We start from the raw sequence: 17,806 nt of genomic DNA on the forward strand, positions 1-17,806 counted from the left end.
AATGCTTTATTTTGCAGTGAATATCAGTAAAATGTTGTTTAGTCTTTGCAGAAATCACATGCAGCAGTTTCTGTAATTTAGTTGTCATCACGTTCGCTTTACACGTGAAAGGTCCCCGGTTCAAAACTGGGCGGAAACAGTGCACTTTGACACATTCTGTAAGAACTGTATTTATAACAGAGAATACTTGCTTTCATAAATGCTGTAATTTGGAAATTCAAATACATGCAGTTAATATCAGTAAAATGTGGTTTAGTCCTTGCAAAAATCACATGCAGCGGTTTCTGTAGTGTCGTGGTTATCATGTTCGCATCACACGGGAAAGGTCCCCGTTTCGAAACCGGGCGGAAACAGTGCTCTTTGACATATTCAGTAAGAACTGTATTTATAACAGAGAATAATAATATTTTGGAAATTCAAATACATGCAGTGAATATCAGTAAACTTTGGATTAGTCCCTGCGAAAAACACATGCAGCAGTTTCTGTAGTGTAGTGGTTATCACATTCGCTTTACACGCGAAAGGTCCTCGGTTCGAAACCGGGCGGAAACAGTGCCCTTCGACACATCCAGTAAGAACTGTATTTTTAACAGAGAATAATAATATTTTGGAAATTCAAATACATGCAGTGAATATCAGTAAAATTTTGTTTAGTCCTTGCAAAAATCACATGCAGCGGTTTCTGTAGTGTCGTGGCTATCACGTTCTCATCACACGCGAAAGGTCCCCGGTTTGAAACCAGTTGGAAACAGTGCTCTTTGACACATTCAGTAAGAACTGTATTTATAACAGAGAATACTTGCTTTCATAAATGCCGTAATTTGGAAATTCAAATACATGCAGTGAATATCAGTAAAATTTGGTTTAGTACTTGCAAAAATCACATGCAGCAGTTTCTGTAGTGTAGTTGCTATCACGTTCGCTTAACACGAGAAAGGTCCTTGGTTCGAAACCGGGTGGAAACAGTGGTCTTTGACATATTCAGTAAGAACTGTATTTATAACAGAGAATAATAATATTTTGGAAATTCAAATACATGCAGTGAATATCAGTAAAATTTGGTTTAGTCCTTGCAAAAATCACATGCAGCGGTTTCTGTAGTGTAGTGGCTATCACGTTCGCTTAACACGCGAAAGGTCCCCTGTTCGAAACCGGGAGGAAACATTGCTCTTTGACATATTCAGTAAGAACTGTATTTATAACAGAGAATAATAATATTTTGGAAATTCAAATACATGCAGTGAATATCAGTAAACTTTGGATTAGTCCTTGCAAAAAATACATGCAAGAGTGTCTGTAGTGTAGTGGTTATCACATTCGCTTTACATGCGAAAGGTCACCATTTCGAAACCGGGCAGAAACAGTGCTCTTTGACACATTCAGTAAGAACTGTATTTATAACAGAGAATAGTTGCTTTCATAAATGCTGTATTTTGCAGTGAATATCAGTAAAATGTGGTTTAGTCTTTGCAGAAATCACATGCAGCAGTTTCTGTAGTGTAGTGGTCATCACTTTCACTTTACACGTGAAAGGTCACCGTTTCGAAACCGGGCAGAAACAGTGCTCTTTGACACATTCAGTAAGAACTGTATTTATAACAGAGAATAGTTGCTTTCATAAATGCTGTATTTTGCAGTGAATATCAGTAAAATTTGGTTTAGTCCTTGCAAAAATCACATGCAGCGGTTTCTGTAGTGTCGTGGTTATCATGTTCGCTTTACACGCGAAAGGTCCTCGGTTCGAAACCGGGCGGAAACAGTGCTCTTCGACACATCCAGTAAGCACTGTATTTTTAACAGAGAATACTTGCTTTTATAAATGCCTTTTTTTGGAAATTCAAATACATGCAGTGAATATCAGTAAAATGTGGTTTAGTCCTTGCAAAAATCACATGCAGCAGTTTCTGTATTGTGTGGCTATCAGGTTCGCTTAACACGCGAAAGGTCCCAGGTTCGAAACCGGGCGGAAACAGTGCTCTTTGACACATTCAGTAAGAACTGTATTTATAACAGAGAATACTTGCTTTCATAAATGCCGTAATTTGGAAATTCAAATACATGCAGTTAATATCAGTAAAATTTGGTTTAGTCCTTGCAAAAATCACATTCAGCAGTTTCTGTAGTGTCGTGGTTATCACGTTCGCTTAACACGCGAAAGGTCCCCGGTTCGAAACCGGGCGCAAACATTGCTCTTTGACACATTCAGTAAGAACTGTATTTATAACAGAGAATAATACTATTTTGGAAATTCAAATACATGTAGTGAATATCAGTAAACTTTGGATTAGTCCTTGCAAAAAAAACATGCAGCAGTTTCTGTAGTGTAGTGGTTATCACATTTGCTTTACACGCGAAAGGTCCTCGGTTCGAACCCGGGCGGAAACAGTGCTCTTCGACACATCAAGTAAGAACTGTATTTTTAACAGAGAATAGTTGCTTTCATAAATGCCTTTTTTTGGAAATTCAAATACATGCAGTGAATATCAGTAAAATTTGGTTTAGTCCTTGCAAAATTCAAATGCAGCAGTTTCTGTAGTGTAGTGGTCATCACGTTCACTTTACATGCGAAAGGTTCCCGGTTCGAAACTGGGTGGAAACAGTGCTCTTTGACACATCCAGTAAGAACTGTATTTATAACAGAGAATAGTTGCTTTCATAAATGCTGTATTTTGCAGTGAATATCAGTAAAATGTTGTTTAGTCTTTGCAGAAATCACATGCAGCAGTTTCTGTAATTTAGTGGTCATCACGTTCGCTTTACACGTGAAAGGTCCCCGGTTCGAAACTGGGCGGAAACAGTGCACTTTGACACATTCAGTAAGAACTGTATTTTTAACAGAGAATAGTTGCTTTCATAAATGCCTTTTTTTGGAAATTCAAATACATGCAGTGAATATCAGTAAACTTTGGTTTAGTCCTTGCAAAAATCACATGCAGTAGTTTCTGTAGTGTAGTGGTTATCTCGTTCGCTTCGCACGCGAAAGGTCCCCGGGTGGAAACATTGCTCTTTGACACATTCAGTAAGAACTGTATTTATAACAGAGAATACTTGCTTTCATAAATGCCGTAATTTGGAAATTCAAATACATGCAGTGAATATCAGTAAAATTTGGTTTAGTCCTTGCAAAAATCACATGCAGCGGTTTCTGTAGTGTCGTGGTTATCACGTTCGCATCACACGCGAAAGGTCCCCGTTTCGAAACCGGGCGGAAACAGTGCTCTTTGACATATTCAGTAAGAACTGTATTTATAACAGAGAATAATAATATTTTTGAAATGCAAATACATGCAGTGAATATCAGTAAACTTTGGATTAGTCCCTGCGAAAAACACATGCAGCAGTTTCTGTAGTGTAGTGGCTATCACGTTCGCTTAACACGCGAAAGGTCCCTGTTTTGAAACCGGTTGCAAACAGTGGTCTCTGACACATTCAGTAAGAACTGTATTTATAACAGAGAATAATAATATTTTGGAAATTCAAATACATGCAGTGAATATCATTAAAATTTGGTTTAGTCCTTGCAAAAATCACATGCAGCGGTTTCTGTAGTGTCGTTGTTATCACGTTCGCATCACACGGGAAAGGTCCCCGTTTCGAAACCGGGCGGAAATAGTGCTCTTTGACACATTCAGTAACAACTGTATTTATAACAGATAATAATAATATTTTGGAAATTCAAATACATGCAGTGAATATCAGTAAAATTTGGTTTAGTCCTTGCAAAAATCACATGCAGCAGTTTCTGTAGTGTAGTGGTTATCACATTCGCTTTACACGCGAAAGGTCCTCGGTTCGAAACCGGGTGGAAACAGTGCTCTTCGACACATCCAGTAAGAACTGTATTTTTAACAGAGAATAGTTGCTTTCATAAATGCCTTTTTTTGGAAATTCAAATACATGCAGTGAATATCAGTAAAATTTGGTTTAGTCCTTGCAAAAATCACATGCAGCGGTTTCTGTAGTGTAGTGGTTATCACGTTCTCATCACACGCGAAAGGTCCCCGGTTTGAAACCGGGTGGAAACAGTGCTCTTTGACACATTCAGTAAGAACTGTATTTATAACAGAGAATACTTGCTTTCATAAAAGCCGTAATTTGGAAATTCAAATACATGCAGTTAATATAAGTAAAATTTGGTTTAGTCCTTGCAAAAATCACATGCAGCAGTTTCTGTAGTGTAGTGGCTATCACGTTCGCTTAACACGCGAAAGGTCCCTGTTTTGAAACCGGTTGCAAACAGTGGTCTTTGACACATTCAGTAAGAACTGTATTTATAACAGAGAATAATAATATTTTGGAAATTCAAATACATGCAGTGAATATCATTAAAATTTGGTTTAGTCCTTGCAAAAATCACATGCAGCGGTTTCTGTAGTGTCGTTGTTATCACGTTCGCATCACACGGGAAAGGTCCCCGTTTCGAAACCGGGCGGAAATAGTGCTCTTTGACACATTCAGTAACAACTGTATTTATAACAGATAATAATAATATTTTGGAAATTCAAATACATGCAGTGAATATCAGTAAAATTTGGTTAAGTCCTTGCAAAAATCACATGTAGCGGTTTCTGTAGTGTAGTGGTTATCACGTTCTCATCACACGCGAAAGGTCCCCGGTTTTAAACCGGGTGGAAACAGTGCTCTTTGACACATTCAGTAAGAATTGTATTTATAACAGATAATACTTGCTTTCATAAATGCCGTAATTTGGAAATTCAAATACATGCAGTTAATATAAGTAAACTTTGGTTTAGTCCTTGCAAAATCACAAGCAGCAGTTTCTGTAGTGTAGTGGCTAGCACATTCGCTTAACACGCGAAAGGTCCCCGGTTCGAAACCGGGCAGAAACAGTGCTCTTTGACACATTCAGTAAGAACTGTATTTATAACAGTGAATAATAATATTTTGGAAATTCAAATACATGCAGTGAATATCAGTAAAATTTGGTTTAGTCCTTGCAAAAATCACATGCAGCGGTTTCTGTAGTGTAGTGGTTATCACGTTCTCACCACACGCGAAAGGTCCCCGGTTTGAAACCGGGTGGAAACAGTGCTCTTTGACACATTCAGGAATAATTGTATTTATAACAGAGAATACTTGCTTTCATAAATGCCAAAATTTGGAAATTCAAATACATGCAGTGAATATCAGTAAAATTTGGTTTAGTCCTTGCAAAAATCACAGGCAGCAGTTTCTGTAGTGTAGTGGCTATCACGTTTGCATCACATGCGAAAGGTCCCCGTTTCGAAACCGGAAGGAAACAGTGCTCTTTGACATATTCAGTAAGAACTGTATTTATAACAGAGAATAATAATATTTTGGAAATTCAAATACATGCAGTGAATATCAGTAAAATTTGGTTCAGTCCTTGCAAATTTCACAGGCAGCAGTTTCTGTAGTGTAGTGGCTATCACGTTCGCTTAACACGCGAAAGGTCCCCGGTTCGAAACCGGGCGAAAACATTGCTCTTTGACACATTCAGTAAGAACTGTATTTATAACAGAGAATAGTAATATTTTGGAAATTCAAATACATGCAGTGAATATCAGTAAACTTTGGATTAGTCCTTGCAAGAAACACATGCAGCAGTTTCTGTAGTGTAGTGGTTATCACATTCGCTTTACACGCGAAAGGTCCTCGGTTCGAAACCGGGCGGAAACAGTGCTCTTCGACACATCCAGTAAGAACTGTATTTTTAACAGAGAATAGTTGCTTTCATAAATGCCTTTTTTTGGAAATTCAAATACATGCAGTGAATATCAGTAAAATTTGGTTTAGTCCTTGCAAAAATCACATGCAGCGGTTTCTGTAGTGTAGTGGTTATCACGTTCTCATCACACGCGAAAGGTCCCCGGTTTGAAACCGGGTGGAAACAGTGCTCTTTGACACATTCAGTAAGAACTGTATTTATAACAGAGAATACTTGCTTTCATAAAAGCCGTAATTTGGAAATTCAAATACATGCAGTTAATATAAGTAAAATTTGGTTTAGTCCTTGCAAAAATCACATGCAGCAGTTTCTGTAGTGTAGTGGCTATCACGTTCGCTTAACACGCGAAAGGTCCCGGTTTTGAAACCGGTTGCAAACAGTGGTCTTTGACACATTCAGTAAGAACTGTATTTATAACAGAGAATAATAATATTTTGGAAATTCAAATACATGCAGTGAATATCATTAAAATTTGGTTTAGTCCTTGCAAAAATCACATGCAGCGGTTTCTGTAGTGTCGTTGTTATCACGTTCGCATCACACGGGAAAGGTCCCCGTTTCGAAACCGGGCGGAAATAGTGCTCTTTGACACATTCAGTAACAACTGTATTTATAACAGATAATAATAATATTTTGGAAATTCAAATACATGCAGTGAATATCAGTAAACTTTGGATTAGTCCTTGCAAAAATCACATGCAGCAGTTTCTGTAGTGTAGTGGTTATCACATTCGCTTTACACGCGAAAGGTCCTCGGTTCGAAACCGGGCGGAAACAGTGCTCTTCGACACATCCAGTAAGAACTGTATTTTTAACAGAGAATAGTTGCTTTCATAAATGCCTTTTTTTGGAAATTCAAATACATGCAGTGAATAACAGTAAAATTTGGTTTAGTCCTTGCAAAAATCACATGCAGCGGTTTCTCTAGTGTTGTGGTTATCACATTCGCTTTACACGCGAAAGGTCCTCGGTTCGAAACCTGGCGGAAACAGTGCTCTTCGACACATACAGTAAGAACTGTATTTTTAACAGAGAATAGTTGCTTTCATAAATGCCTTTTTTTGGAAATTCAAATACATGCAGTGAATATCAGTAAAATTTGGTTAAGTCCTTGCAAAAATCACATGTAGCGGTTTCTGTAGTGTAGTGGTTATCACGTTCTCATCACACGCGAAAGGTCCCCGGTTTTAAACCGGGTGGAAACAGTGCCCTTTGACACATTCAGTAAGAATTGTATTTATAACAGATAATACTTGCTTTCATAAATGCCGTAATTTGGAAATTCAAATACATGCAGTTAATATAAGTAAAATTTGGTTTAGTCCTTGCAAAATCACATGCAGCAGTTTCTGTAGTGTAGTGGCTGTCACGTTTGCTTAACACGCGAAAGGTCCCTGTTTCGAAACCGGTTGCAAACAGTGGTCTTTGACACATTCAGTAAGAACTGTATTTATAACAGAGAATAATAATATTTTGGAAATTCAAATACATGCAGTGAATATCAGTAAACTTTGGAATCAGTCCTTGAAAGAAACACATGCAGCAGTTTCTGTAGTGTAGTGGTTATCACATTCGCTTTACACGCGAAAGGTCCTCGGTTCGAAACCGGGCGGAAACAGTGCTCTTCGACACATTCAGTAAGAACTGTATTTATAACAGAGAATACTTGCTTTCCTAAATGCCGTAATTTGGAAATTCAAATACATGCAGTTAATATCAGTAAAATTTGGTTTAGTCCTTGCAAAAATCACATGCAGTAGTTTCTGTAGTGTAGTGGTTATCACATTTGCTTCACACGCGAAAAGTCCCCGGTTCGAAACCGGGCGGAGACAGTGCTCTTCGACACATCCAGTAAGAACTGTATTTATAACAGAGAATACTTGCTTTCATTAATGCCGTAATTTGGAAATTCAAATACATGCAGTTAATATCAGAAAAATTTGGTTTAGTCCTTGCAAAAATCACATGCAGCAGTTTCTGTAGTGTAGTGGCTATCACATTCGCTTAACACGCGAAAGGTCCCCGGTTCGAAACCGGGCAGAAACAGTGCTCTTTGACACATTCAGTAAGAACTGTATTTATAACAGTGAATAATAATATTTTGGAAATTCAAATACATGCAGTGAATATCAGTAAAATTTGGTTTAGTCCTTGCAAATATCACATGCAGCGGTTTCTGTAGGGTAGTGGTTATCACGTTCTCACCACACGCGAAAGGTCCCCGGTTTGAAACCGGGTGGAAACAGTGCTCTTTGACACATTCAGGAATAATTGTATTTATAACAGAGAATACTTGCTTTCATAAATGCCAAAATTTGGAAATTCAAATACATGCAGTGAATATCAGTAAAATTTGGTTTAGTCCTTGCAAAAATCACATGCAGTAGTTTCTGTAGTGTAGTGGCTATCACGTTCGCATCACATGCGAAAGGTCCCCGTTTCGAAACCGGAAGGAAACAGTGCTCTTTGACATATTCAGTAAGAACTGTATTTATAACAGAGAATAATAATATTTTGGAAATTCAAATACATGCAGTGAATATCAGTAAAATTTGGTTTAGTCCTTGCAAAATTCACAGGCAGCAGTTTCTGTAGAGTAGTGGCTATCACGTTCGCTTAACACGCGAAAGGTCCCCGGTTCGAAACCGGGCGAAAACATTGCTCTTTGACACATTCAGTAAGAACTGTATTTATAACAGAGAATAGTAATATTTTGGAAATTCAAATACATGCAGTGAATATCAGTAAACTTTGGATTAGTCCTTGCAAGAAACACATGCAGCAGTTTCTGTAGTGTAGTGGTTATCACATTCGCTTTACACGCGAAAGGTCCTCGGTTCGAAACCGGGCGGAAACAGTGCTCTTGGACACATTCAGTAAGAACTGTATTTATAACAGAGAATACTTGCTTTCCTAAATGCCGTAATTTGGAAATTCAAATACATGCAGTTAATATCAGTAAAATTTGCTTTAGTCCTTGCAAAAATCACATGCAGTAGTTTCTGTATTGTAGTGGTTATCACATTTGCTTCACACGCGAAAAGTCCCCGGTTCGAAACCGGGCGGAGACAGTGCTCTTCGACACATCCAGTAAGAACTGTATTTATAACAGAGAATACTTGCTTTCATTAATGCCGTAATTTGGAAATTCAAATACATGCAGTTAATATCAGAAAAATTTGGTTTAGTCCTTGCAAAAATCACATGCAGCAGTTTCTGTAGTGTAGTGGCTATCACATTCGCTTAACACGCGAAAGGTCCCCGGTTCGAAACCGGGCAGAAACAGTGCTCTTTGACACATTCAGTAAGAACTGTATTTATAACAGTGAATAATAATATTTTGGAAATTCAAATACATGCAGTGAATATCAGTAAAATTTGGTTTAGTCCTTGCAAAAATCACATGCAGCGGTTTCTGTAGGGTAGTGGTTATCACGTTCTCACCACACGCGAAAGGTCCCCGGTTTGAAACCGGGTGGAAACAGTGCTCTTTGACACATTCAGGAATAATTGTATTTATAACAGAGAATACTTGCTTTCATAAATGCCAAAATTTGGAAATTCAAATACATGCAGTGAATATCAGTAAAATTTGGTTTAGTCCTTGCAAAAATCACATGCAGTAGTTTCTGTAGTGTAGTGGCTATCACGTTCGCATCACATGCGAAAGGTCCCCGTTTCGAAACCGGAAGGAAACAGTGCTCTTTGACATATTCAGTAAGAACTGTATTTATAACAGAGAATAATAATATTTTGGAAATTCAAATACATGCAGTGAATATCAGTAAAATTTGGTTTAGTCCTTGCAAAATTCACAGGCAGCAGTTTCTGTAGTGTAGTGGCTGTCACGTTTGCTTAACACGCGAAAGGTCCCCGGTTCGAAACCGGTTGCAAACAGTGGTCTTTGACACATTCAGTAAGAACTGTATTTATAACAGAGAATAATAATATTTTGGAAATTCAAATACATGCAGTGAATATCAGTAAACTTTGGATTAGTCCTTGCAAGAAACACATGCAGCAGATTCTGTTGTGTAGTGGTTATCACATTCGCTTTACACCCGAAAGGTCCTCGGTTCGAAACCGGGCGGAAACAGTGCTCTTCGACACATCCAGTAAGAACTGTATTTTTAACAGAGAATAGTTGCTTTCATAAATGCCTTTTTTTGGAAATTCAAATACATGCAGTGAATATCAGTAAAATTTGGTTTAGTCCTTGCTAAAATCACATGCAGTAGTTTCTGTAGTGTAGTGGTTATCACGTTCGCTTCACACGCGAAAGGTCCCCGGTACGAAACCAGGTGGAAACAATGCTCTTTGACACATTCAGTAAGAACTGTATTTATAACAGAGAATAATAACATTTTGGAAATTCAAATACATGCAGTGAATATCAGTAAAATTTGGTTTAGTCCTTGCAAAAATCACAGGCAGCAGTTTTTGTAGTGTAGTGCCTATCACCTTCGCATCACACGCGAAAGGTCCCCGTTTCGAAACCGGGCGGAAACAGTGCTCTTTGACATATTCAGTAAGAACTGTATTTATAACAGAGAATAATAATATTTTGGAAATTCAAATACATGCAGTGAATATCAGTAAAATTTGGTTTAGTCCTTGCAAAATTCACAGGCAGCAGTTTCTGTAGTGTAGTGGCTATCACGTTCGCTTAACACGCGAAAGGTCCCCGGTTCGAAACCGGGCGAAAACATTGCTCTTTGACACATTCAGTAAGAACTGTATTTATAACAGAGAATAATAATATTTTGGAAATTCAAATACATGCAGTGAATATCAGTAAACTTTGGAATCAGTCCTTGAAAGAAACACATGCAGCAGTTTCTGTAGTGTAGTGGTAATCACATTCGCTTTACACGCGAAAGGTCCTCGGTTCGAAACCGGGCGGAAACAGTGCTCTTCGACACAACAAGTAAGAACTCTATTTTTAACAGAGAATAGTTGCTTTCATAAATGCCTTTTTTTGGAAATTCAAATACATGCAGTGAATATCAGTAAAATTTGGTTTAGTCCTTGCAAAAATCACATGCAGTAGTTTCTGTAGTGTAGTGGTTATCCTGTTGAGGATGGGGGCGCTGTTGAGACTATTTATGCTAATTGGGTAATTTTTGAAACGGCTTCCCACAAAATCCTTGATCGTACAATATGCATATTATTATTATCATTGGATAGAAAACAGTCTATAGTTTCTATAGGAGTTGAAATTTTGTCTCTAAGTGGAACAGAGCCCATTCTACAGCAATTTCCCTGACATGGAGTCAGATTTCAGAAATGTTGGCCACTCTTCTGAAGTCAGTTAAAAGGGCACTGTTATTGCTATGACTATACGGACACTTCTTACGTCTTCCCCTGGATGCCTTTACGTGATGACGATTCCAATGGGGTCGATTGCGCGTTCACAGGCCCTATAAATTAAAAAACCCTGTAGCTAGCAAGTCTTTTCTTGGTGCGTAACGCGCGTGGAGGACACCGACCGCTCCTGTTCCAAGCGTTAGTTTAGCCTGTTATATTTCTCCGGTCATCTTTTCACTCGTTGTAGGAGTTAAAAACATCATAAGGTAGTTAATTTAAAGCGTTTTATAGCAATTTATATCCGTTTAGTGCGATTTTGGGACATTTATTTTTGAAACGATGTGAATAGCTGGGCACGCTTTTCAGTTCATCCCGAACGCAGTTGGCATTTCCACATGGCAAGAGGACAGCTTTCCACCAAAAGACGATTACTCCCAAGAAAGGATCCTTTGCCCAAGATACTGATGGAAGAACAGCTCAAAGTAGGACATTTTTATTATGATAAATCGTGTTTCTGTCGAAACATTTTAGTGGCTTAGGACGCCATGTTTTTTGACGTAGCTTCGCTTGGCGCAAACTGTATTGAAAAGTAAGGATAAATTAAAAAATGTAATTCCGCAATTGTATTAAGAATTAAATTGTCTATCAATCCCTGTCCACCCTATATTTTTTAGTCACGTTTATGAGTATTTATGTATAAGAGTAGATCACTGTCTAAGTGGCGCAAGGACATTTTCTGACCAGCTGAGCTACATTTCACATTGTCTAACCATGATTTTGGTGGCTAAATATAAACATTTTCGATCAAACTCTATATGGATTGTGTAATATGATGTTACAGGAGTGTCATCTGAAGAATTCTGAGAAGGTTAGTGAAAAGTTTAATATATTTTTGGCGATGTTGACGTTATCGCTCACTTTGGCTAGAATCAATGCTGGGCTGCTATGTGCTATGTGCTATGCTAATATAACGATTTATTGTGTTTTCGCTGTAAGACACTTAGAAAATCTGAAATATTGTCTGTATTCACAGGATCTGTGTCTTTCGATTCGTGTATGCTGTGTATTTTTACGAAATGTTTGATGATTAGTAAGTAGGTAAACACGTTGCTCTAAGTAGTTTTTCTATTCCATTTGTGACGGTGGGTGCAATTGTAACCTATGCCATCTACCTGAAATATGCACTTTTTTCTAACAAAACCTATCCCATACCATAAATATGTTATCAGACTGTCATCTGATGAGTTTTTTTGTTGGTTAGGGGCTATAAATATCTTAGTTTAGCCGAAATGGTGATGGCTACTGGTGTTGGTGGACAAATAAAAGATGGTGGATTATGCTAATGTGTTTTTAGGTAATAGATGTACATCTTTACATATTGTGTCTTCCCTGTAAAACATTTTAAAAATCGGACATGTTGACTGGATTCACAAGATCTGTGTCTTTCATTAGCTGTATTGGACTTTAATGTGTGAAAGTTAAATATTTAAAAAAAATATTTTTTTTGAATTTCGCGGCACTGGCTTTTCAGTGGGGGGGGGGGGGGGGGGGGGGTGCCGCTAGCGGCACGCTGATCCTAGACAGGTTATCACATTCGCTTCACACGCGAAAGGTCCCCGGTTCGAAAACAGGTGGAAACAATGCACTTTGACACATTCAGTAAGAACTGTATTTATAACAGAGAATAACAATATTTTGGAAATTCAAATACATGCAGTGAATATCAGCAAAAAAAAGGTTTAGTCCTTGCAAAAATCACATGCAGTAGTTTCTGTAGTGTAGTGGTTATCACATTTGCTTCACACGCGAAAAGTCCCCGGTTCGAAACCGGGCGGAGACAGTGCTCTTCGACACATCCAGTAAGAACTGTATTAATAACAGAGAATACTTGCTTTCATAAATGCCGTAATTTGGAAATTCAAATACATGCAGTGAATATCAGTAAATTTGGTTTAGTCCTTGCAAAAATCACATGCAGCGGTTTCTGTAGTGTAGTGGTTATCACGTTCTCATCACACGCGAAAGGTCCCCGGTTTGAAACCGTGTGGAAACAGTGCTCTTTGACACATTCAGTAATAATTGTATTTATAACAGAGAATACTTGCTTTCATAAATGCCAAAATTTGGAAATTCAAATACATGCAGTGAATATCAGTAAAATTTGGTTTAGTCCTTGCAAAAATCACAGGCAGCAGTTTCTGTAGTGTAGTGGCTATCACGTTCGCATCACATGCGAAAGGTCCCCGTTTCGAAACCGGAAGGAAACAGTGCTCTTTGACATATTCAGTAAGAACTGTATTTATAACAGAGAATAATAATATTTTGGAAATTCAAATACATGCAGTGAATATCAGTAAAATTTGGTTTAGTCCTTGCAAAATTCACAGGCAGCAGTTTCTGTAGTGTAGTGGCTTTCACGTTCGCTTAACACGCGAAAGGTCCCCGGTTCGAAACCGGGCGAAAACATTGCTCTTTGACACATTCAGTAAGAACTGTATTTATAACAGAGAATAATAATATTTTGGAAATTCAAATACATGCAGTGAATATCAGTAAACTTTGGATTAGTCCTTGCAAAAATCACATGCAGTAGTTTCTGTAGTGTAGTGGTTATCACATTTGCTTCACACGTGAAAAGTCCCCGGTTCGAAACCGGGCGGAGACAGTGCTCTTCGCCACATCCAGTAAGAACTGTATTTATAACAGAGAATACTTGCTTTCATAAATGCCGTAATTTGGAAATTCAAATACATGCAGTTAATATCAGTAAAATTTGGTTTAGTCCTTACAAAAGTCACATGCAGCAGTTTCTGTAGTGTAGTGGCTATCACGTTCGCTTAACACCCGAAAGGTCCCCGGTTCGAAACTGGGCAGAAACAGTGCTCTTTGACACATTCAGTAAGAACTGTATTTATAACAGTGAATAATAATATTTTAGAAATTCAAATACATGCAGTGAATATCAGTAAAATTTGGTTTAGTCCTTGCAAAAATCACATGCAGCGGTTTCTGTAGTGTCGTGGTTATCACGTTCGCATCACATGCGAACGGTCCCCGTTTCGAAACCGGGCGGAAACAGTGCTCTTTGACATATTCAGTAAGAACTGTATTTTTAACAGAGAATAATGATATTTTGGAAATTCAAAAACATGCAGTGAATATCAGTAAACTTTGGATTAGTCCTTGCAGAAAACACATGCAGCGGTTTCTGTAGTGTAGTGGTTATCACGTTCTCATCACACGCGAAAGGTCCCCGGTTTGAAACCGGGTGGAAACAGTGCTCTTTGACACATTCAGTAAGAACTGTATTTATAACAGAGAATACTTGCTTTCCTAAATGCCGTAATTTGGAAATTCAAATACATGCAGTTAATATCAGTAAAATTTGGTTTAGTCCTTGCAAAAATCACATGCAGTAGTTTCTGTAGTGTAGTGGTTATCACATTTGCTTCACACGCGAAAAGTCCCCGGTTCGAAACCGGGCGGAGACAGTGCTCTTCGACACATCCAGTAAGAACTGTATTTATAACAGAGAATACTTGCTTTCATAAATGCCGTAATTTGGAAATTCAAATACATGGAGTTAATATCAGAAAAATTTGGTTTAGTCCTTGCAAAAATAACATGCAGCAGTTTCTGTAGTGTAGTGGCTATCACATTCGCTTAACACGCGAAAGGTCCCCAGTTTGAAACCGGGCAGAAAGAGTGCTCTTTGACACATTCAGTAAGAACTGTATTTAAAACAGTGAATAATAATATTTTGGAAATTCAAATACATGCAGTGAATATCAGTAAAATTTGGTTTAGTCCTTGCAAAAATCACATGCAGCGGTTTCTGTAGTGTAGTGGTTATCACGTTCTCACCACACGCGAAAGGTCCCCGGTTTGAAACCGGGTGGAAACAGTGCTCTTTGACACATTCAGGAATAATTGTATTTATAACAGAGAATACTTGCTTTCATAAATGCCAAAATTTGGAAATTCAAATACATGCAGTGAATATCAGTAAAATTTGGTTTAGTCCTTGCAAAAATCACATGCAGCAGTTTCTGTAGTGTAGTGGCTATCACGTTCGCTTAACACGCGAAAGGTCCCCGGTTCGAAACCGGGCGAAAACATTGCTCTTTGACACATCAAGTAAGAACTGTATTTTTAACAGAGAATAATAATATTTTGGAAATTCAAATACATGCAGTGAATATCAGTAAACTTTGGATTAGTCCTTGCAAGAAACACATGCAGAAGTTTCTGTAGTGTAGTGGTTATCACATTCGCTTTACACGCGAAAGGTCCTCGGTTCGAAACCGGGCGGAAACAGTGGTCTTCGACACATCAAGTAAGAACTGTATTTTTAACAGAGAATAGTTGCTTTCATAAATGCCTTTTTTTGGAAATTCAAATACATGCAGTGCATATCAGTAAAATTTGGTTTAGTCCTTGCAAAAATCACATGCAGTAGTTTCTGTAGTGTAGTGGTTATCACATTTGCTTCACACGCGAAAAGTCCCCGGTTCGAAACCGGGCGGAGACAGTGCTCTTCGACACATCCAGTAAGAACTGTATTTATAACAGAGAATAGTAGCTTTCATAAATTCCGTATTATGGAAATTAAAATACATGCAGTGAATATCAGTAAAATTTGGTTTAGTCCTTGCAAAAATCACATGCAGCAGTTTCTTTTGTGTAATGGTTATCACGTTCGCTTCACACGCAAAAGGTCCCCGGTTCGAAACCGGGTGGAAACAGTGCTCTTTGACACATCCAGTAAGAACTGTATTTATAACAGAGAATAGTTGCATTCATAAATGCCTTTTTTTGGAAATTCAAATACATGCAGTGAATATCAGTAAAATTTCGTTTAGTCCTTGCAAAAATCACATGCAGCAGTTTCTGTATTGTGTGGCTATCAGGTTCGCTTAACACGCGAAAGGTCCCCGGGTTGAAACCGGGGGAAACAGTGCTCTTTGACACATTCAGTAAGAACTGTATTTATAACAGAGATTAATAATATTTTGGAAATTCAAATACATGCAGTGAATATCAGTAAAATTTGCTTTAGTCCTTGCAAAAATCCCATGCAGCAGTTTCTGTAGTGTAGTGGTTATCACGTTCGCTTAACACGTGAAAGATCCCCGGTTTGAAACCGGGTGAAAACAGTGCTCTTTGACACATCCAGTAAGAAATGTATTTATAACAGAGAATTGTTGCTTTCATAAATGCCTTATTTTGCAGTGAATATCAGTAAAATGTGGTTTAGTCATTTCAGAAATCACATGCAGCAGTTTCTGTAGTGTATTGGATATCATGTTCTCTTCACACGCGAAAGGTCCCCGGTACGAAACCCGGTAGAAACAGTGCTCTTTGACACATTCAGTAAGAACTTTCTTTATAACAGAGAATATTTGCTTTCATAAATGCCGTATTTTGGAAATTCAAATACATGTAGTGAATATCAGTAAAATTTGGTTTAGTCCCTTGCAAAAATCACATGCAGCAGTTTCTGTAGTGTAGTGGCTATCACGTTTGCTTAACACCATAAAGGTCCACGGTTCGAAACCGGGCCGAATCATTGCTCTTTGACACATTCATTAAGAACTGTATTTAGAACAGAGAATAATACAATTTTGGAAATTCAAATACATGCAGTGAATATCAGTAAAATTTCGTTTAATCCTTGCAAATAGCACATGTAGCGGTGTCTGTAGTGTATTGGTTATAATGTTTGCATCACACGCGAAAGGTCCCCGGTTCGAAACCCGGTGGACACACTGCTCTTTGACACAATCAGTAATTACTTTATTTATAACGGAGAATAGTTGCTTTCATAAATGCTGTATTTTGGAAATTCAAATACATGCAGTGAATATCAGTAAAATTTGGTTTAGTCCTTGCAAAAATCACATGCAGCAGTTTCTGTAGTGTAGTGGTTATCACAATCACTTCACACGCGAAAGGTCCCCGGGTTGAAACCGGGGGAAACAGTGCTCTTTGACACGTTCAGTAAGAACTGTATTTATAACAGAGAATAATAATATTTTGGAAATTCAAATACATGCAGTGAACATCAGTAAAATTTGGAAACATGCAGCTATTTCTGTAGTGTAGTAGTTATCACATTTGCATCACACGTGAAAGGTCCCCGGTTCAAAACCAGGTGGAAACAGTGCTCTTTGACACATTCAGCAAGAACTGTATTTATACCAGAGAATAATAATATTTTGGAAATTCAAATACATGCAGTGAATATCAGTAAAATTTGGTTTAGTCCTTTTAAAAATCACATGCAGCAGTTTCTGTAGTGTAGTGGTTATCACGTTCGCTTTACACGCGAAAGGTCCATGGTTCGAAACCGGGCGGAAACAGTGCTCTTTGACACATTCAGTAAGAACTGTATTTATAACAGAGAATAATAATATTTTGGAAATTCAAATACATGCAGTGAATATCAGTAAAATTTGGTTTAGTCCTTTTAAAAATCACATGCAGCAGTTTCTGTAGTGTAGTGGTTATCACGTTCGCTTTACACGCGAAAGGTCCCTGGTTCGAAACTGGTCGGAAACAGTGCTCTTTGACACATCCAGTAAGTACTGTATTTATATCAGAGAATAGTTGCTTTCATAAATGCCTTATTTTGCATTGAATCTCAGTAAAATTTGGTTTAGTCCTTGCAAAAATCACATGCAGCAGTGTCTTTAGTGTAGTGGTTATCACGTTCGCTTCACACATGAAAGGTCCCCGGTTCGAAACCGGGCGGAAACAGTGCTCTTCGACACATCCTGTAAGAACTGT

The 17,806-nt window shown here is 38.0% G+C and overlaps 28 non-coding genes across 28 annotated transcripts; all 28 read left to right on the forward strand.

Moving 5' to 3' along the window:
* Nucleotides 1-479: 479 nt before the first annotated feature.
* trnav-uac (transfer RNA valine (anticodon UAC)) lies at nucleotides 480-552 on the forward strand. The gene has a single exon. It is a non-coding gene; the product is annotated as a tRNA-Val (tRNA).
* Nucleotides 553-1,686: 1,134 nt separating this feature from the next.
* On the forward strand, nucleotides 1,687-1,759 carry trnav-uac (transfer RNA valine (anticodon UAC)). Its single transcript has one exon. It is a non-coding gene; the product is annotated as a tRNA-Val (tRNA).
* Nucleotides 1,760-2,113: 354 nt separating this feature from the next.
* trnav-aac (transfer RNA valine (anticodon AAC)) lies at nucleotides 2,114-2,186 on the forward strand. The gene has a single exon. It is a non-coding gene; the product is annotated as a tRNA-Val (tRNA).
* Nucleotides 2,187-2,312: 126 nt separating this feature from the next.
* trnav-uac (transfer RNA valine (anticodon UAC)) lies at nucleotides 2,313-2,385 on the forward strand. Its single transcript has one exon. It is a non-coding gene; the product is annotated as a tRNA-Val (tRNA).
* A 141-nt stretch (nucleotides 2,386-2,526) lies between these two features.
* On the forward strand, nucleotides 2,527-2,599 carry trnav-uac (transfer RNA valine (anticodon UAC)). The gene has a single exon. It is a non-coding gene; the product is annotated as a tRNA-Val (tRNA).
* Nucleotides 2,600-3,738: 1,139 nt separating this feature from the next.
* trnav-uac (transfer RNA valine (anticodon UAC)) lies at nucleotides 3,739-3,811 on the forward strand. Its single transcript has one exon. It is a non-coding gene; the product is annotated as a tRNA-Val (tRNA).
* A 966-nt stretch (nucleotides 3,812-4,777) lies between these two features.
* Nucleotides 4,778-4,850, forward strand: trnav-aac (transfer RNA valine (anticodon AAC)). Its single transcript has one exon. It is a non-coding gene; the product is annotated as a tRNA-Val (tRNA).
* A 539-nt stretch (nucleotides 4,851-5,389) lies between these two features.
* trnav-aac (transfer RNA valine (anticodon AAC)) lies at nucleotides 5,390-5,462 on the forward strand. Its single transcript has one exon. It is a non-coding gene; the product is annotated as a tRNA-Val (tRNA).
* A 126-nt stretch (nucleotides 5,463-5,588) lies between these two features.
* On the forward strand, nucleotides 5,589-5,661 carry trnav-uac (transfer RNA valine (anticodon UAC)). Its single transcript has one exon. It is a non-coding gene; the product is annotated as a tRNA-Val (tRNA).
* A 753-nt stretch (nucleotides 5,662-6,414) lies between these two features.
* On the forward strand, nucleotides 6,415-6,487 carry trnav-uac (transfer RNA valine (anticodon UAC)). Its single transcript has one exon. It is a non-coding gene; the product is annotated as a tRNA-Val (tRNA).
* Nucleotides 6,488-7,255: 768 nt separating this feature from the next.
* Nucleotides 7,256-7,328, forward strand: trnav-uac (transfer RNA valine (anticodon UAC)). Its single transcript has one exon. It is a non-coding gene; the product is annotated as a tRNA-Val (tRNA).
* Nucleotides 7,329-7,469: 141 nt separating this feature from the next.
* Nucleotides 7,470-7,542, forward strand: trnav-cac (transfer RNA valine (anticodon CAC)). The gene has a single exon. It is a non-coding gene; the product is annotated as a tRNA-Val (tRNA).
* A 141-nt stretch (nucleotides 7,543-7,683) lies between these two features.
* trnav-aac (transfer RNA valine (anticodon AAC)) lies at nucleotides 7,684-7,756 on the forward strand. Its single transcript has one exon. It is a non-coding gene; the product is annotated as a tRNA-Val (tRNA).
* A 738-nt stretch (nucleotides 7,757-8,494) lies between these two features.
* trnav-uac (transfer RNA valine (anticodon UAC)) lies at nucleotides 8,495-8,567 on the forward strand. The gene has a single exon. It is a non-coding gene; the product is annotated as a tRNA-Val (tRNA).
* Nucleotides 8,568-8,922: 355 nt separating this feature from the next.
* On the forward strand, nucleotides 8,923-8,995 carry trnav-aac (transfer RNA valine (anticodon AAC)). Its single transcript has one exon. It is a non-coding gene; the product is annotated as a tRNA-Val (tRNA).
* A 952-nt stretch (nucleotides 8,996-9,947) lies between these two features.
* On the forward strand, nucleotides 9,948-10,020 carry trnav-cac (transfer RNA valine (anticodon CAC)). The gene has a single exon. It is a non-coding gene; the product is annotated as a tRNA-Val (tRNA).
* A 325-nt stretch (nucleotides 10,021-10,345) lies between these two features.
* trnav-aac (transfer RNA valine (anticodon AAC)) lies at nucleotides 10,346-10,418 on the forward strand. Its single transcript has one exon. It is a non-coding gene; the product is annotated as a tRNA-Val (tRNA).
* A 127-nt stretch (nucleotides 10,419-10,545) lies between these two features.
* On the forward strand, nucleotides 10,546-10,618 carry trnav-uac (transfer RNA valine (anticodon UAC)). The gene has a single exon. It is a non-coding gene; the product is annotated as a tRNA-Val (tRNA).
* A 2,166-nt stretch (nucleotides 10,619-12,784) lies between these two features.
* Nucleotides 12,785-12,857, forward strand: trnav-cac (transfer RNA valine (anticodon CAC)). Its single transcript has one exon. It is a non-coding gene; the product is annotated as a tRNA-Val (tRNA).
* Nucleotides 12,858-13,410: 553 nt separating this feature from the next.
* On the forward strand, nucleotides 13,411-13,483 carry trnav-aac (transfer RNA valine (anticodon AAC)). The gene has a single exon. It is a non-coding gene; the product is annotated as a tRNA-Val (tRNA).
* A 126-nt stretch (nucleotides 13,484-13,609) lies between these two features.
* trnav-cac (transfer RNA valine (anticodon CAC)) lies at nucleotides 13,610-13,682 on the forward strand. Its single transcript has one exon. It is a non-coding gene; the product is annotated as a tRNA-Val (tRNA).
* A 141-nt stretch (nucleotides 13,683-13,823) lies between these two features.
* trnav-aac (transfer RNA valine (anticodon AAC)) lies at nucleotides 13,824-13,896 on the forward strand. The gene has a single exon. It is a non-coding gene; the product is annotated as a tRNA-Val (tRNA).
* Nucleotides 13,897-14,435: 539 nt separating this feature from the next.
* Nucleotides 14,436-14,508, forward strand: trnav-cac (transfer RNA valine (anticodon CAC)). The gene has a single exon. It is a non-coding gene; the product is annotated as a tRNA-Val (tRNA).
* A 554-nt stretch (nucleotides 14,509-15,062) lies between these two features.
* trnav-aac (transfer RNA valine (anticodon AAC)) lies at nucleotides 15,063-15,135 on the forward strand. Its single transcript has one exon. It is a non-coding gene; the product is annotated as a tRNA-Val (tRNA).
* Nucleotides 15,136-15,261: 126 nt separating this feature from the next.
* On the forward strand, nucleotides 15,262-15,334 carry trnav-uac (transfer RNA valine (anticodon UAC)). The gene has a single exon. It is a non-coding gene; the product is annotated as a tRNA-Val (tRNA).
* Nucleotides 15,335-15,475: 141 nt separating this feature from the next.
* Nucleotides 15,476-15,548, forward strand: trnav-cac (transfer RNA valine (anticodon CAC)). The gene has a single exon. It is a non-coding gene; the product is annotated as a tRNA-Val (tRNA).
* Nucleotides 15,549-17,306: 1,758 nt separating this feature from the next.
* Nucleotides 17,307-17,379, forward strand: trnav-uac (transfer RNA valine (anticodon UAC)). Its single transcript has one exon. It is a non-coding gene; the product is annotated as a tRNA-Val (tRNA).
* A 126-nt stretch (nucleotides 17,380-17,505) lies between these two features.
* On the forward strand, nucleotides 17,506-17,578 carry trnav-uac (transfer RNA valine (anticodon UAC)). Its single transcript has one exon. It is a non-coding gene; the product is annotated as a tRNA-Val (tRNA).
* Nucleotides 17,579-17,806: the final 228 nt, after the last annotated feature.

Source organism: Salvelinus fontinalis, chromosome 37 (assembly GCF_029448725.1).
Source record: "Salvelinus fontinalis isolate EN_2023a chromosome 37, ASM2944872v1, whole genome shotgun sequence".
NCBI lineage: Eukaryota > Metazoa > Chordata > Actinopteri > Salmoniformes > Salmonidae > Salvelinus > Salvelinus fontinalis.